Below are 9,896 nucleotides of genomic sequence, written 5' to 3'. Positions count from 1 at the left end.
ACTCCGCCACTTGTGGACACTGTCCCAAGCCACACAGCCCCTCTGCAGCCCACAGCTTAAAGAAGGAATTGGCCACTGAACCTAGGATTTGTATCGCAGCAGCAGCTTTTAACTCTAACACCAAGAAAATGGCAAACAACACACCATGTGGCAACAGAGAGCCCATACGGGCTTTTGGTGTGAGGCTGGGTCTGTAGGGTCTCTGCTTCTGGAACCTTTGGGGAACAGGCCTCTCCAGACTACCCACCCTCCTGAATCCAACACAGGGACCCCACAGCTAGGTTGGGCAGTGTTAGGGAGAAGTGCAAGGCTGCAGACCACACGCTACCCTGAGGGCAGCCTTCCTGGCCTGAAAATCATTTGCAGGCCAGTTGGTCCCAGCCCGTGTATCCCCACAGATAGGAAGGCTATAAAATGGGCTCTGCCGCCTATCTTTAGGTCTAGAGCTGAACACCAGTGATTCCTGAAAGTGACAATAACTGCGGCAGGACGGTGCTTCTTTTGGCTAGCATGTCCAGGAAACCTGCTCTTGGCCAGGTTGGTGCCATAACAAGAGCTGGAGTCCAAGGATCCAGGTCCCACCGTGGGACGTGCGAGCTGCACTTAGGGGAATGTCCGCACTGAGCTGATGGTATCTGGGATGGGCTCAGTGTGGGTTGTGTGGGTGAGGAGCCTCAGGCAATAATCAGGCCAGGGGACATAGCCTAGGGGGGCCCCAAAGAGACTGCATCTGCTGGGACCCAGAGGTAGCTGGCCAGGTGACAGTCAGGCTCTGTGCTCGAATCCTCACTGAGCATTGCACACACATGTGCACACGTGGGAGCCTTGCATGGGGTGTGGCTTGCCTCCTCCCTGACCCCACTTCTGGTGCTGTGCAGTGACTGGAGCCAGACTTTTTTGGGGAGGTCGGTAGGTCTAGGGTGTAGGAACTGGGCTCTAGGGCCTCAGCATGGGGGTGAGTTTTTCAGGGCCAGGGCTCCCAGCAGTGGGTTGCTAGCATAATGCCCTGTTTCCTCTTCTAGGCTCTGCCCTCCTACCTGGGCCTTTATCTGTGGTTTCTCCAGTTATAAAAATCACATTTATTCTTAGTTGTTCTTGTAGGACTCTTCATTTAAGGGGCAGAATTTTGGCATCTGTGTTCCAAATGTACCCAACATAGGAGTCACCCCAGTGGCTGGCTTATTTCCAGACCCCTAGATGTGCCAACCACCTGCTAGCAAAGGGGGATGGACTCAGGTTTTCAGGAAGAACAGAGATTTCATGGAGCAGGCAGGTTGGGATTGGGAGGAGAGGTTTGGGAGGTAGAAGCCCCCTGAGGTCTATTGTGGCTTCCTCAGGTTCCCATGGAGGCTGTAGTTGATCCTGGGTCTCCTCTCATCTTGCTGCCTGGGCTGGGCCCCACCCAGTGTTAACAGCACACATTGGTTTAGCCCCATGTCTGTAGGCCTTGACTTGGCTCCCTGAGAGAGCTGTTGGGCCCTGCACCAAGCCTGGCCTGGCCAGGCAAGGTTGTTCTACCCAGCCGGGATCCACACCTTTTCCTCATCCCCCCTCAGGCTCCCAGGAGCCTGGAGCTATTCTGGCTCCACCGGCCTCTCCACTCCCGCCAGGCTCTGAGAGCAGATTGTGCCGACGTCGACAGAATGGGGAAGGAGGCGCCTGCATGGCACTCTGTCAGGGAGAAGGCCCAATTAGGAGGGGAGCTATGGGGGCAGGGTAGCTCACCCATACACAGAGAGCACAGCCCAGCCTGCCTGAGGTGGCCACACACAGTCTTCGACCATCAGCCACTGCCCTTGGATTGTCGTCACTGTGGTGATAACACCAGCAGCTGGGGAGGTGCCGAGCCTGGTGGTACCCTGTCTGGCATGTCTGAGTGTAAGACCCTGCCCTGCAAAGCTACCCATGGACATCAGAGCCTACCAGAAATGCCCATCTGCAGCCAGGTCCCACCTCAGGGCCATGATGGGAAAAGGCAGGGCTTATTCATGTCAGGAGCAGTGTCTACCTCACAGCGACTTGGGACCAGGATGGTGCACATGACACTGTAGACTAGGGATCCTGAGTCACAAACCCCACACACAGATGCATATTATTTCCTTTTCACTCTGAGCATGCAGGGGGAAGAGCCTCTACCCTGGGCACCTAGAAGAGGGCTACTCTTCTGATTGGAGGGGGGTTCAGGGTAGCTGTCCTCACACGACTGAGCTCCTCCCTCCTGACAACTTAAGATAGTTAGTATTGTCTGCATATCCGGAAACGTGAGGGACTACCACCCACTGCCAAGTCATTGCTGACCCAGCTCAGGCTGCACCCCCACCCCCAGTTCAGGGACTAGACTATAGGTCCCAGTGCAAATGATCAGGCTGTGGGATCTTATGGAGCTCCCTGGTCCTCTTCTCTGGGCACTGAACATCCACCCTGGGATCCATCTTCCCCAGGGCTGGGGCTTGGCATACAGTGGCAAAGCAGTGGAGGAGTGAGTCCCTAGAGAAGATAGGGGTTCCAGAAGATGGTTGTGGGGCGCTAACAGGCTGATGCATGTTGGGCCTGCCTAGGCTGTAGCCAGCTACACAGATGCCCTGGGGGTGGGCACAGATAAAGGCCATGGTTCTGAGCACTTGTGGCTATCTTAGGCTGAGACCAGGAGCACCTACTACCTATTCAGCCAGGGGGTAGGCTCCTGTGGCTGCCAGCCTTCTCTGGGTACCATGCTACCCCTCCTGAAGTGCCACATGACAGAATTGCAACTAGGGAATTTATTGCCTAATGAGCAGTGGCTACAGAGTCCAACCTGGACAGTTCCCAGGACCAGGTATGACTGGTACCAGGGTAGGCCGCATTCCCAGGTATGGCTAGCCCTGGGACATGGATGTGTTGGGAAGCGTCTCTGAAACCACTCCATTTCCCTCCTACAGGCCTATGCCAATGGATTGGGGGGTTTACCAGGGAAGTACAGAAGAGCCCACTCTACCTGAAGGGGCATCTTCACTGAACTGGAGGACAGGTCCTCATCCCATCCAATCCTGGTCCAATCCTGGTCCAATCCTGGCCCCAATCCTGCCTTGTGGCTATAGATGGTCCTACAATACACCCATCCCACCCCTGGTGCCGTACCTTCTCCCTACATGTCGCTCTCTGGCCAACTCATTCTAAACTCCAGCTTAGCCTTACTAAGGATTCTCTTCTCCATTCCTGTCCCATGCCAGCCTCCGAGGCCCCACAGGGTTCTGGAGGCTGGAGGCTGAGCAGTCCCAGGGAGGTGAGGGGCTACAGCCTAGTACCTAGAACTCACACTTGGAGCTGCTGCCGCTGGGGCTCACAGCTGGGTGATATGGGAGACCCCCTCCCCGACTCTTCACAAGGGCTCAGGGGAGGGTAGGCATGCCACATGCTATAAACTAGATCACTGCCCAGACTTTGCCTACCGAGGGCTCTAGGACTGGCGGGTGGGGGACACTGAGCACCTCCCAATTGGGTTGGCTGCCTTACAATGCTGTGTTCTCCAGTTCCAAGTGGGCAGGGCCTAAGGACCAAGGCGACAGGCCCAGGGTCCCCTGAAGCCTTCCTCCTCCAGCCCCAGTCATCCCCTGCTTGGTAGTTCTCTTGTCCCAGTGCCTGGATGTCAGCCCCACCTCCAACCCACTGAGAGCTGTCTTCATTAGCTGCTGCCTTGCTTCTCGCTGATTTTGCAAGTCAAATCCAGCATTACTGAGCTCCTGCTCCACCTCTAGCTTGATATCCAAGAGCTGGAGACCAGTTTGGAACAGAGAGGGCACTGGGATAATGTGACAGCAGCTGCCAACGGAGGGGACCTGGGGCCCCAGAGATGAGTATGGCAACCTTGCAGCCCCCATTCTTCCATGTTGTTGCTGGCCTGCCCAGCATCCCTTGGGCAGATCTCTGCCCCACCCACCCCCAAGGGGTCACTGTGCTCAGAGTGAACCGAGCCCTTCTCTCCTGCCTCAGGGCACCCGCACAGGTTGTTCTTTCTGCTCGGAGAGTTCCTGCCCAACCAAGTGGAGGGGCGGGGCAATGCTCTCTCCACAGGGGTCATCAGGGACCAAGCAGCTGTCAGGGTATGCAGCTGGGATGGATGTACATAGCAGGAAAGGGTGTTGACTCACAGGCTGGCTCTCCTGGCCTGAGTATGCTTTTAGCTTTTCTCCGAAGCTGAGTGACTCAGTCACTGAGCATGAGCTTTAGGCTTCTGGCCCTGTGGCTTGCCCATACTTTTATTTCTCTGCAAGCCCCATATCCCTCCTTATCTCCACCAGGGACAGTGAGACCGGCCTCCAGGGGCTGCAGGAGATACACAGCCTGTCGACAGGAGGTAATGGTTAGTGTGGCAGATGGCTTAGCTAGCCTCCAGGACATCCTGAGGAGGAAAGGGCTTGGGCTGACTCTTTGGTGGCCAGCCTCAGGCTGGTCCTTGGGTCCAAGGGTAACAGTTGCTGTTCCTTTGTCACAGTTGCTTCCATGTCTCCTCTGCAGACCGTGGAGGCCTTTCCAGGGGCTGCCCATGCCCCCTTTCTCTGCACAAGCTCACACTCACTGGCATATCCAGGAGATGGGGCCAACTTGGATGTCAAATCCACAATAACACAACAGAGCTCTGGTGGACAGGCCCCAGGCTGAGTGGGGCATAGTCAGGGCTGCTTCCAGGCAGAGTGGCCTGGATGTGTAGGATCCTGGGGTAGAGAAGACTGGGTGTGTGATGCTGTGCCTCTCCTTGTGGCATGTCCACACCACTGACAGGGACACCAAGGCTCCACCCAACAAGCCACCCCCTTGGGCCTGCAAACCTCAGCCACCAGACCAGCTTTCGTGGAGCTTAGACACTATCAGACCACCACCGAAGCCAGATGGGCAGAGGCAGCCCTCACTCCTCACTAGGGATGGAGTGGGGACCCATGTCAGCCAAGGTGCGGCAGCTGAGGGGACTGGGCATTTGTTAGCCTGTCTCAGCTGGTGGCTCAGAATGGCTGTCCCTGCAGCCCTTTAGGCTGGATCTGCTCCTCCATGGAGTTACTCTGTCCTTCTGGCTGGTCTGAAGTACCTGGGCCTGTGGGGAGAAGAGCGAGTGAGTGAGGGTCCCACTGTCAGGTCTCTCATCAAGAAGGGATCTGAGCAGGGTTTGCACTGATTTCCCAGGGCCTGATGACCCTGGAAGCTGCTGCAATGGTGGTGGGTGCCAGGCACCCCGTGGCAGGGCAGGCATGTCCTACTTCTGCAGCACTGAGCTCTTCCCTGGGGTGTGCTCATCGGAACCAGATTTTACAGCCCAAACCCTGTGGGGTGGCAACATCTGTACAAGCTGGACCCTCAGGTTAACCTGATGTGAGTGTGAACTTGGGGTACCATCTCTTCCCCTCAAGCTTGGTCCTCCAAGCATGACTACCACTGTCTCACAGACCTGGGGCCCCCAGCAGGCAGGCAGGTAGAACTGAATCCCCACCCAGGCCCCAAGCAGACCAGACCCACTGGTGGGGCCAGAAGAGACCCAGGGAGTTACTGCCACAGCTTTTCCTGAGGGTAGCAGAACCAGGAGCCACAGCATAAGTTGGGCTTTGACCCAGCCTTGTTGTCTTCTGGAGCTCTGGAGGGGTCCTTGGATGGATCTGGGACGGGGCGATGTCCTGGATGGTATTGACCCTCAGTGAAGAGGTAGGAAGGCGTGGGCCCCCCACTAGAAGAGGGACTGTAAAGGAGGGGAGAGTTATTGAATGGAGTGGGTGTCAGGTGGACAGATGGACAGGCAGACAGGGACAGATGGCTAGGCCACCAGCTTATACGCCCCTAATCAAGGGAAGCAGAGGGGGAGCTCAGCTGTGACTGGGCTGGCAGACCAACGGGTGACAGGAGCAGACCCCGGGTGGTGGACGGGTGGGACAAGGAGCCTCAAGAGGGCATTTGCCGTAAAGGAGCCTCAGGGAGGGGTTGAGGCTGAACCCTCTGAGCTCCTCTTACTCCTCTGAATGGGAGATACAGTGACTACCTCCCCGCAGCCCCCAGCGCCTCCAAGATTGCAGGCCCCACCCCCTCTTCCTCTCTCTCTGCTCCATCATTTTTCAAAAATAATTGCTCAGTGGCTGCATCAAATGGTGGCAGTGTCCCTCCCTACAGGCTGCCCCCCACCCCAGGTCACTGGTTCTGTGTCCCCAGGTTCTCCCAGGCTGCCTCACCAGGCTGCTGTGTATAGCAAGGTGTTTTCCTTGCAAGGTCTTCATCATCCCCTAATTGTTCGCATTTATTTTTCTCCTTCCTCCGTGAGCGGCCCCTGTGAGCCTTGGCGGCATCATTAATGCAGCTCCAGCACTCGTGTTGTGGGAGGGGGCTGCCCCCACCCCACAGGACGGCTGCCGCTCCTCTGCCCGCCCAGAGATGGATGCTCCTTTATTGCCCATAAATCTCCGCACAGCCCTTTGTGAAGACAAATCGGAGGCCTCCCGTTCCCCAGTGTTTGTCGGGCCGGCCGGCGGTGGGTTTAATTAGCCTTCGGCAGCGGCAGGAGTGGCTCTGGAGAGGCGAGGTTCTGGCCAGTGCCGTGCTGTGTCTGCGGAAGGGGCCGTCCCTTGCCCTCTCGCTTTGTCTAGGGGAGCGAGGCTGGGCCATGTGAGGAGACAAAGCTGCTTCTCCCTCACGCATCCATCTGTGTGAACTCCACATGTCAGACCACATCATGTGGCCTTGGCCTCCCTGCACCTGTGTGGTGTGACAGCAGCCCAGACTCGTGCTTGTGTAGATGGCCTGGGGTGATGCTGACAGCCCCAGCACCGCACCTGGCTGCCCCCAAGAAAGAGGTCAGTGGGTTCCACCTGGCATACAGTAGGTACCTGAGAAATGAATGGTGGGCTGTTTGTATGCCCTGGGCTGGAACATAAAGGACTCTCCACCGAGCCTACCCGTGGTACTGGCTGAGAGGGCAGGACCTTCATGGACCTGGTGTCCACTGACACCGTGGCAGCTGCTGGGAATCCTACCTTGGCATTCTGTGACACATTTCGCCACAGCCAGCTGCATGTGGCCCCGTGGGAGTGAGGTGTGCTCCAGTGACCAAGCCCAGCCCAGGCCAGTTCCACCACTGACTGTGCAGTCATGAGGGACTCCTTGTATTAAGCTGTCCAAGGACGAAGAAGACAGATTGTTGAGTGAAAGAATGGCTGGAGAACACCCCTGTCTGACCCTTGCTGGGGACCTTGACCCTCGCAGCAGTCTGATAGCCGCCCCTCCCACACACCTAGTGTCCCCTCTGTGCAGGAACCACTTCCATGAAGGTTTGCTCATTCCTCACAATAGATAGGAAAACAGCACAAAGATGGGTGGGAGCTCCTTCATTCCCCCAGGAGCAGACATTAGCACCATGCCCCTGCCCCAGACCCCTGCCATAGGCCCAAGCAGCCAGGTTCATCCTCCAGACCCAGAGCCGGCACTCTGAGGGCATTCCAGGCCCCTGGGAAGCCCACTGTATGCCACCATGGCCCCTATCACATTCTCTCCTCATGACCTCAGAGCATACATCTCCAAGGGGACACAGGGGTACTGACCACACTGTCTTCCTGGGCCACGCAGGCCTTGGGTGTGGAGCCCCATCAGACCCTCATGCCGTGATATGCATGGCAGCTGGGACTATCCTGCAGGACTCCGGGAGCCCAGGGCAGCCTCAGCCTAGTGCATGGTGGGAACAAGCAAACTACAGGCAAAGAACATGCCCATGGAGGAAAGAAGGCCAGCAGAACCAAGGCAAGGTCACCAGCAAGGAACTGGGCCATGAAGCTAGATACCAGAGGGGCAAAGGCACCACAGAGAAGTGAGGATGAAGGCTTGGCATCCCAAGCCTTGTGTCCGAAAATGGCCCAGTAGCCACCTGACCAGACACAGAATTGCCGTGGCTGTGTGTTCACCACAGCCTAGAGTACATCTCGCTCAGGTAACATCCTGGGCCTCCTGGCACAGTGGGCCCGATGGACTCCCAGACTCCTGTGACATCACTGGGAACTGAGATGAAGAAGCCATGAAGCGCTCTGAGGGAGACCCGGAGTGCCCAGAGGAAGGTCTGAATGAGTGTGGCTGCGGGTCCAATCCTGCCTGGACATGTCACTTTGCACCTCTGGGCCTCAGTTTCCTTGTCTGCATACTAAGGACATCTGCAAAGTGCCTCTGTGAGGCCTGAAGTATGAGGTCCCTGCCCCATGCCAGGCAGGCCAAGAGCAGGAGCTGGGGCCTCCTGAGGGAGGCGTGTGTCCTCCACTGTGAGGAAGGCCTCTCTGCTGCCATTGTGGCCAGCTGCTGGGCCCCTGCTCATCAGATAAACTCTCACTTCCCTCCGAATGTGTTTCTGCCACAGTATTGGTCTCATTGGACAGTAATTGACTATCAGCTGGTGAACATTCTGCTGCTTCTATTATTTCAGAACTAATTTAAGGATTAAAATATAATTCTTCCAATTACAGGGTAAAGACCTGGGCAACCAGATAAATGAGGCAGGTGCTTCTGGCTGAGGCCACTCGGGCACCCCCTAGGCAGCTCCAGGGACAACTCCGCCCCCAGAGGGCCTGCAGTGGTGCATCACTGCCCTCCCAGTGCCTAGGGTTAGGGCTGTGTCCACCTGAGAGTGATCACCAGGAAATCCCAGCCTAAACCCAAGGGCTGCTCACCCCTGATTCACTGATCCAGGATGGGTTATACCACTGTCAGCCCGGCTCCAGATCTCAGTCTCCACTAACTGCCTGGTAGCATGGCTATGAAGGGCCTGGGGCATAGGATGCCTGTGACCAGCAAAGTCTTCTGTCCACAGAGATCCCTGAGGCTGGCCTGGCATCCTTGGATGGTGGCCAGTGCGTTTATGGGAAGCCAGCTGCTGTACCCAGGGGAAGGCCTACATGCTCAACCATGCTTCACATGGCTTTTATCAGCTTTCTGCACAGGTTTCAGGGTCTGGGAGGCTGTGGCTGGACATTAGACACCCATCCTGTCCAGCACCTGACCTCAGAGAACCAGCAGGACCAGGACTGGGACAGGTGGGGAAGGGGTAAGGGTGGAGAGGAGCTGAGCCCCTGGGCTCTGGCCCAGCATCCCACTGCCTCCCGGCCCCTCGTCATTGCCGGCCGGTGATCTCATCTCTTCCTGGGCTGTAAATATCACCCAAACGCTCACGCTCCCAAATGTGTCCTCCAGCCGGGCCCCTCTCTTGAGCTCAGCCTGCACAGCCCACGCGACACCCCCGTCCAGATGTCTCCTGGGCCTCGACAAGGCGGCCGCTCCTCCTGGCACCCCCACCTCGGGGACAGGCGCCCCGTGCTGGCTGTTTAGGGCAGACGCCTGGGAGCCCTGCCCACCGCCTCCACCCCATTCTGTCGAGTCCAACTTGAAACACATCCACTGTCTTGTGGATCTTCCTACTTCCCCCGAGGCCTGGCCAGACCATGGCCGACTCCCCAGTCTCTTCCAGCACACAGGCCCCCACCATGCCGTCAGAGTGATCCTCTCAGGAAACTGGGTCCTGTCCTGCTCCTGGCTGGGACAATGTCCTCAAGGCTTACATAGCCCTCCATGTACCCCGAGGTCCTTGGGCACCCTGTCCCCTAGCTTTACCCTCTGCTTCTGTGTCATCTCTCCCCACGGATCTGGTCAGCCTATTGTCCCTGGTCCCCTGGTTTCTCCCTGAGCCTCTTGATCCACTGCTGTGGGTGGGCTCCAAGCCTGTTAGTGACAGGCAGAGAAAGAGACCTGTCAGTGAGGAATGGGCCCAATATAGGTAGTGAGCTCCCTCTCCTGGGAAGCATACAAGGCAAGAGGGACCTACTGTCCTCCTCCATGTCAACATTTGCTATAAATGGTTAGTTCAGGTAGACCTTGTAGTTCTTTGCAAAGGGGAGGTTTCCAGGTCCTGACTC

This window comes from Chinchilla lanigera, unplaced genomic scaffold (genome assembly GCF_000276665.1).
Source record: "Chinchilla lanigera isolate Chin_1 unplaced genomic scaffold, ChiLan1.0 scaffold00041, whole genome shotgun sequence".
NCBI lineage: Eukaryota > Metazoa > Chordata > Mammalia > Rodentia > Chinchillidae > Chinchilla > Chinchilla lanigera.
Note: the sequence above shows the minus strand (reverse complement) of the source record.